The sequence below is a fragment of the Gambusia affinis genome, linkage group LG03, assembly GCF_019740435.1.
Source record: "Gambusia affinis linkage group LG03, SWU_Gaff_1.0, whole genome shotgun sequence".
NCBI lineage: Eukaryota > Metazoa > Chordata > Actinopteri > Cyprinodontiformes > Poeciliidae > Gambusia > Gambusia affinis.
The window spans coordinates 31234946-31243834 of NC_057870.1; the positions used below are offsets into that span (position 1 = coordinate 31234946).

General features: G+C 38.7%; 1 long non-coding RNA gene across 1 annotated transcript; it reads right to left on the reverse strand.

Annotated features, from left to right (window-relative positions):
* Positions 1-3796: 3796 nt before the first annotated feature.
* LOC122828545 lies at positions 3797-8395 on the reverse strand. Its single transcript, XR_006370245.1, has 3 exons — positions 8329-8395; positions 5263-5356; positions 3797-4140 (listed from the first exon to the last, which is right to left on the reverse strand). It is a non-coding gene; the product is annotated as an uncharacterized LOC122828545 (long non-coding RNA).
* Between the last annotated feature and the right edge of the window lie 494 nt (positions 8396-8889).

The following is an 8889-nucleotide window of genomic DNA, read 5'->3' on the forward strand; positions in this document are numbered from 1 at the left end:
ATAGTTTAAATATGACCAGAAATCCTAACTGAAGTTATTTAAAGGTTTAATCAATATTAAAATGTATTGATTATGGATAATCCTACAATGTTTTAGATTTACTAATTAAATCTGTGAGTCGACGACCTTCAGAAATCCCAGCAGCATCAGTTTCCCAGAGACTCTGGTCGATCCTTCCTGGTTTTCAGTTTAAACACGTTGAAGAAACGAGGATTTCTGAGACCAGATTTTTTCAGTCCGATTCTTGACTTCAACGATATTCAGGACTTTTCCTCTGTGGGGATCAAATATAATATTTTATACCTAATTCCTGACATTTTAATGTTAGCTGTGGTCACCCAGCATTCATACACTTGATATGAAACGATCATTGCAAGAAAAATCAAAAATACCATAAATCTCTAAAAAAGCTAAATAATAAGTTCAGTTCAGTTGATGGATGATTTTTTCTTTCTTAAGCAGTTTTTCATGTTCTGTCACGCTGGAGCAGTTTTCAGGTTGGTCTTAGTTTCATTCAGTTTCTAAAACTTTCTCATTTCTCCCCTCAGAAAGCAGAAATCAGAGAACTTTTCTTCCTGTCCTGTCTGTGCCGTTCCCCAGCCTCTGCAGAGTTGAACTTTCCCGGTTGTCCTTTCACATCCTCGTCTTGTCAGAGCACAGAGAGAAAACTTTGATGGAAAAGGTCTCCCTCTCTCTGAGAAATGAGGCCTTCACCCCGTTTATTGCTGAGCCGCGGCGTTTCGGTGCACTGGACGCTGACAGGAAGCGTGTCAGGCCAGTTTCTGATGTGAATTTGCATCCCTGGATGACGGGTGACAGAACCGAAAGGCCAGGAGAAAACCGGCTCATCGATCGGCGCGCGGAAACTATTCAAAGAAACAGATGGGAAGAAGGTGCAGAGGGCTGCTGGCACCGCGGCTCCATCCCGGCCTTAAAGAACAGAACTTCATTAAATTCTGCCACTCTGTGTTTGTATCAGGGCGACCAGGAGGGGGGGGGCGGCGCTGATGAGAGCTGGAACGCAGCTTTACCACAGAGCAGCTATTAACTGGGCTCCGGCACCAGCGGCCGTCTCCTGCATGCACAAACAGCAGGTTGTCACGGGCCGTTCCCACGGCGACGGCACCAGGAACACCTGCAGGCCAGGAGGGAGCTGGAATATAAACGCTGCCAACAGCAGGACGCTCAGGTGGAAACGTTTCCCGTTTAAACCGGATCATAAAGCAGAACTACAGGCTGAAACGGTTCCTGAACGGGACGATATTTGACCTGTGTGGATAAGATTACAGAGACATTAAGGCAGAAATGTCATAATTTATAATACAGACTTTTACGTTACATTTCATGTTAGAAAACAGTAAATTATGTCCAAACCATGTTAGTTTGTGGAGATGTGAAATCTTAACTTCTGAACATCTCCAGAGGACAGATTAGGAGCAGTTTACACATCAGCAGGTAGGAACTGTTGTATTACATCCCAATAACTACATTTAACAATAACGTTTTAATTTCAACTTGAATATTGTTCATAATTAAGATCCCAAAGTATTAATTCAGCTCTCCTCATTTGGACACCAGTTTTATATAAAGTACAAAACTTGTAAAACCTACATTCATTTAAAATAATAATCTTTGTCCATCCTCAAAAATCTGTGCCTTGGATTAGTCTGACTTTTAATAACTTTATTTTATTGAAAGTATATATTCAATATATTATTTTCACAAGCTGCATTCCCATTACATGTGTGTTGATTTTCTGTTAATGTTGAAAATACTATTTTCTAATTGTTTGTCTAAATAAGAAACACAATAAAAATTGCAAGTGAAAACGTTTGTTTGCGTGATGAGTCATTGAAAATAAATAAAATAAAATAAAATCGCCGCGCCATCATCCTCCAACTACTTCCTGTCTTCCTTCCTAGTTTGCACCAGTAGTAATGTTTGGTTGTTGATCATGTGACTGGTGATGCAAAAAGGTTTTTCTATTGCAGTTTTGCAAAACAAACCAAAAAAACTCCCTTCATACCGACGTCGAGACTTTTAGTCAAAAAAACAGGTTTTTTCAAAATTGCCTTTTTTGTGTTAATTTATTTTCAAAATATCTTTGTGTAATTTTATGGTAACACAGTTAAAGTTGTACATACTATAATTTATGTGCTTCCATATGGTTTGTGTTTTGTGGCACTCCTCTGGTTCCATACTTGGAACCAGCTAGAAGTAAGGAGTCATTTTTTACAGTGCGTTTCCTCAGACAGGCAGCCAGCGCGCGCCGCTGTCACACTTCATCAAAGCTCCATCAGCAATGATAATGTGACCCGGCCGACTCAGCACCGCCGCTTCCCGCTGCCCAGAATATTGGCAAGTGTCAGATAGCCGATAGATTTATGTATGCAAATGAGGCGGATCGATGGCGTCTGCCACGGCCGGAGATCTACAACCACGCCGCATCGCCTGGAATATTTCCTGTCAAGTAAAACCCGGCGGCAGAGCGGAGAGAGAGTGGAGAAAAAACCTGATATGAAAGGAAAAATGATTTGAGGAAGAAGAGAGGAAAAGAGGAGATTTGATGAAGAAGGTTGACTGTCAAGGCGGCGGCAGCCGGCCAATCATCAGGGGGAATAAATCAGAGCTGGGCTGTCATTGGAGGAGCAGCTGAGTTTTACACGCTTTCCTGTCAGATTACGGCCGATTCACATGGATTAAATCTGATTATACAGGAAACAGATCTACTGTTACTGATAAAAACTGAAAATATGATTCACTGAAACTTTTACTACTTTAGTTTTATTCATTAGTTATAGACAACATGAACATTTACATATTTAATGTTTATTTTATGTGTATCTGTAAATGAAGTGTGATTTTAACTCTGGTCTTTTTTAAGATGGTTTTAACTGCCAAAATTTTTTTTATTTAATTTAAATAACGCAGAAAAATGTACATTGTTTGATGTTGACTATATGTGTAACAACAAAACCAAATTTATTTTAAAATGCCATTCACTTTAGTTTGTTTTTATTTCTGTTTTAAAGACACCATTACCATCAACAGTAACAGGAATTTGATTTAATGAGTTACAACAATATTTAGTTTTCCTTTGGGAATAATTCAGTATTTTTACATTTGATCTATAAAAAGGTATTTTTCTTTACAAAACTCCTTCATGTCACACATCCGTTTAATAAATAAACTTTTCTTCAGACTAGCAAAATGTTAAAAATAATAAATTATTTATTGAGAACAGAAAATGCATAATTAAAAAACAATAAATAATTGGTCTATTTTGTAATTAATATCCGCCAAATAAATAATTAGAGCTAAAATATGTGTACTTTAGCTAAAAAAAATAAAATCATTATTTTACCCATCTGTTCATATCAACCAGTGGAGCCCAAAGTGGGTTCTGGAGGCCCGGCATCCTGCATGTTTTAGTGGTTCTGTTCAAACCGGATCATAAAACCAGAACTACAGGTTGAAACGGGGCGATACAGGATCCAACGATGTTCGTTAGAAGGTCTGAGGAGAACATTGGAGAACATTGGAGAACATTGCAGAACATTGGAGAACATTGGAGAACATTGAAGAACATTGGAGAACATTGGAGAACATTGGAGAACATTGGAGAACATTGGAGAACATTGGAGAACATGGGAGAACATTGGAGAACATTGAAGAACATTGGAGAACATTGGAGAACATTGGAGAACATTGGAGAACATTGGAGAACATTGAAGAACATTGGAGAACATTGGAGAACATTGGAGAACATTGAAGAACATTGAAGAACATTGGAGAACATTGGAGAACATTGGAGAACATTGAAGAACATTGAAGAACATTGGAGAACATTGGAGAACATCCCCCTGGTTCTCTCCCACCAGGGGTGGATCTAAATCAGGCAGGTTCCTGGGCCTCCAGAACCACTTTGGGCTCCACTGATACTGACATGGTGCAAAAAATAACTAAAAAGTTATTCTGAAACAAGGTGTTTATCTGAGGAGGAGGAATGAACGGGTGAGGGTGGGGTGAGGTGGGGGGTGACGGTCGCTTGTCGGCATGGCAGCCGCCGCCGTGTCACCGCCGCCGTGTCACCGCCTCCCCCGTGGGAACCGGCCGTCAAACGGAAAGGTTGTCTCACATCTGCATAATCATTAAAACGGCGACAGAAAGTCATTCTGGGAAACAATCAATGTTGTTTTAAAGAGCCTTAAAAAAACAAAAAGACCATGAAAAAAGGCTGGAGGTGTCTTAAAGAAGATTTAGTGTCTCATCCCGACGAACGGCAGCGCTGGCAGTTTTACCGGAGACGCAGAACCTCCGAGGGTTTTACAGAAACACGGGACCAGATTTTATTTCACAAGACGGGAAACAGACTCTGGATCAGTTTACCTGCTAAACAGATTTTAGTTATTATGAATGTAAAATACATCATCTTCATAACGTCCTTTATTCTGCTGACCCAATGTTGTTTGGAAGCAGTAAAGTTTGTCCGTCTGATAAAAGCTACATGAGCTAATTTTGCTAGTTCAGCAGTAAGTAAATATTCCTGATATTTATCTCAGTATTACTCAGAGGTGGGAAGAGTACTGAGATATTGTGACTGGAAGAAAGTTGTAATCTACTTATATTGTTAATAATTTAATTAATAATTAAATTATAATTTAATTAATCAGTTAATAATTTAGATGGGAACGAGGCGAAAGCTAGTTTATTGTTGTCATAGCAACTCTGTAGCAACTGCCTAAAGTTGCAAATGCAATCAGGAAGGTAGTTTAGTTCCTGCTTCTATATGTGGCACTAAAGCTGGAAACGTATCCGATGGTTTCTGAGGCATCAGAACCGTCACGTCGCGTTTCGTCCATTCCTTCATGAAACCTGCGTCGTTATTCTGCACCTGCAGGATTCGGGTTTCTTAGCTTCTGCCATCTGATTAGCTTGTGACGATACCGTCAGCTCTGATAAGTTTAAAACTGATCCAAAGACGTGTCCATCATTAAACGCTGCAGCTTTGGGGACAAAAGCCGACACACAGAAGTCTGATGCTGTCGGTTGGGCTGGAAGCCTTTATAACGGCCTGCAGGTCCAGTTTATTCAGACATTTTATTGTGTTTTTCCTTCACTGTTTTGGCCACTTGTGAGCTAAGAATAAAAACTTCAACACTTGTCTCAGAAGACGGGAGACGGCTGCAGCACAGCAGAGACAAAATGCTTCAAACATATAATAAATACTTAAAAGTAGAACAAATAATTAAATAAACTTACATCAAACTTTGTTCAAAAAATCTCTTTGGTCCATAATATTAATGTGTGAAAGAAAACTTCAGCTGGGCAGGACATCCACACAAACATTCAGTACCTGGAGACAATTTAATTCATATTTATATTAATATTAGAGTTTTTGTAATGTAAACGCAGCGAACACAGTTTTACCTCATAAACGTCTCAGAACCAGAACGTCTGTTAGCAAATGATCCGCTTTTATTAATAGAAACTTTTCAGCACTAAATTGGGAGTTTGAAATCCTATTAAATAAAAATATCAGATAACAGTGACACAAGGAAGAAGAGGAAGATCGAAAAAAGAGGAAAAAGAACAAGAAATAATAAAAGAAGTGATGAGGAAGCAGAGGGAAGGAGAGGAGGTAAGGAGAGAGTCCTCCTCTATCAGCAGATAAGCGGCAGAAACAGATGAATCCTATTGGCCGGAGAGCCTCATCCAGCCTCTTATCTCCTCGCCTCCATGAACTCAGGACACATTTCATAGAAATTTGCGAAATCAGGAAAGCCGTGTATTGTGTCATCTATCACCGGGCGGCGCCGGCCCATACATCCTCACAGCTTCACAATAAAAGCCACAATTGACATTTTTTTTAAAAGTTTCTCAACAATTATGCTGCAGCCGCTTCGAAGCAGCTTCCAAGGTCGAACCAAACTTTGAGGAGTTTAAGTTTCAGGTCCAGAAGGAACAAATTTACAGAGAGGCGGCCAGGCGGTCGGGACGAGGAACCTGTTACCAAAAAACATACGATGAAATTAAAATAAAGACAAAAATTATCTTATTGTTTGAATTCCCTCAAACTCCAAACCATCAAACGGAAAACTGGAAATAAAGCATCATTAACCATCGACTCTTTGTTCCCTCTAGACAAGATTGTTTTACTTTTAACTACAGAAGCCCAGAAAAGACAAAAGTCTCTGAACGGCTCTTTGAAGGATAAACTGTGTTTGTTTGTTTCGTTGTTTTTTTTTTGCAGTGTTTTCATGGGGAATTGAATAAATAATAATTCTTTTATTGGTCGTAATCAGGAATGTAAGCTTTGAAAAGTCAGAATATTCTACATACTGAACTTTTATTGAACTTTATGCTCAGTTTTAAAATCTTTGGGCTCGTTCACAAACAGTCAGGTGTTTATAAAAACAAATATTTCTGTCATATTATTATAAAAACAATATAATACACACAGGATCGGTTTCACTAAAGTTTTCATCCTCATGAACCTGCTGAACTTTAACCCCAACCGTTGTTGTAAACATGCCAAACCCGTAGGGGGCAGTGTAGCACAAAACCTGTCAGCAAATCAGATCATCTGGACAAAGATATGGGTCAAACTGCTTTTAAATATATTAGAGTATTAAGTTAATAAAACACAAAATAACTCTGACACCAAGTTTCTTTCAGTTGGGTCTGAATTATCCTCAAGATAATCAACAGTTTAAACAGAATACAGATTTCATGTATTTCCTGTAATACATGAAATTAATTTTAAGTTTTTTTATCACTTGATTTATTTATATTTTTATTATGAATCTCCTTTCTGTTCTGACTGCTGGAGGTTTGTCACTGCTGTCATGAGAAAAGACTTTTCAGGTTCACCAGTCTGAAAAGTTGTTAAATATTGCCGAGCCATTAAAGCCTCTCTGCTGGCCACGCCCCTCAGAGTCAGGGGGCGGGGCTACGCTTTCATGGGAGGGTTAGTTACACTTTAATAATTTATTCATTTAAAACAGATTTTTAAGTTTTCTCACTTTCTTGAGTGGAAGAAAAAAAATAGAAAAAACTACATAAGAAACTTTTTTTTACAGTGCAGGAGGCAAGCTCATGACTTAAAACTTAAAACATGCTTTTGAATTTACACTTTTATGCAAATGTACATTATAAATAATTAAAATAACTAAAAGCATGAAACTTTGGTTCATGCATTTTAATTTTAATAATTTTTTCATTCGGTATTTGTTTTATCCAGAGATGACCTGAGAGCCTCCAGGCTGAGATCAGTTTATTCAGCGTTTCCTCTCTGGTCCTGAGCAGAACCTGCTCTGCTGCTGCAGTAAAGTCTGGATCGGGTTCTGAATGGCCTTTTGAATCTGGTGCTGTGCATGACAAACTGGTCCAATTCCCGGCGTGTCGGGACGCCTGGCTGATATTTGTCTTGCTGGTGTCGAAGATGTTTTCCCTCCTCCTCCTCTTGTGTTTTTTTCCTTTTTTTTTTAGTTTTTCTGCAGATTTAAATCGGCTGCAGGGCCCGCGGTTCGTTCCTCCTCTGACAGCGCAGAAATAATTACAGTTACAGACCGGCTTGTTGTTATATTAGCCCTCTTATCAGGCTGCAGAGGGGAGTAGTTGATCAAGCGAGGTCACTGTATCCTGACCACAGCACAACAGCTACATGGTTATTTGGAGATATGATAAATAAAAGCTGCAACAACACTCTTATCAGCCTCTGAGTGCTTTTTGTTTCTTTCTCTCTGCTTTGTGGCCGTGTCTCCGGAGAAAAGAGGGGAAAGTTAACAAAAACCTGCAACCATCTGGTGATTAACTCCTGAGCTAAAATAACAGATTATTTCTCTGCATGATTTTAAAGCTTCAAGCTGAGAAAGTGTGCTTTCAGCATGCATGCAAGGCTATTTATTTATTCCCCGACCCTGTCAGATAGCGTGTGAGGTTGTGTAAATGTAGCCACATTATTCTAACAACGGGGTCGCAGACAGCAGCGCAGCAGAGAGCAGAGATAATAGATGCACCTACATTATCCTGAGGTGGCGGGGAAATTGAGAGGTGAGGAGGGTGAGCAGAAAAGATGTGCCTACATTATTAGAAAGCCAGATTGATAGTGACGGAGGTCGAGGCAGAGGGGGTAAAAATAAATACATCTACATTATTCTGGAGTCATGTGAGTACGAGAGGTTAGGCTGAGCGAGAAAAACAGATGCAGAGGCATTATTCTTTAGTCAAAGTGAAATTTTTAGAGGTGGAGGTGAAGCTGGAAAACTGTATGAACCATTACTCTTCCCTTAAAGTGATAGTGGGAGGTTAAGGATGCAGCTTTACCTGCTTTATTCAGAGACTGGAAGAGCCTGGAAGAAACTGGAAGAAACTGGAAGAGACTGGAAGAGCCTGGAAGAGACTGGAAGAGCCTGGAAGAGACTGGAAGAGACTGGAAGGCCCCAGGCTGCTGGATGAAAGAAAACAGGCAGTTATTACAGGAATCAGTTCACCATGAATTCAGTTTATTGATACAGAAAACATTCATAACAAATGATGTCACACTTTGCTAAAAACAAAAACAACTTGCATACAAAAATTAGTACTTTGTACTACTTCATTACATACTTTACTTGTATAAATTTTAATGTGTACATTATTTTATTCAATTAATCTTTATATATATATATATATATATATATATATATATATATATATATATATATACATATATATATATATATATATATATATATATATATATATATAAAGATTAATAGGTTTAACATCTGTGCTTATTAATACCTAAATTAGCATCTATGCACACTTTCCAGATAATACTGGCTAGCTAGTGCTAAATGCTAGCTAACGTATGTTTAGCTAATGATGGAAAATTAACCAAAACAC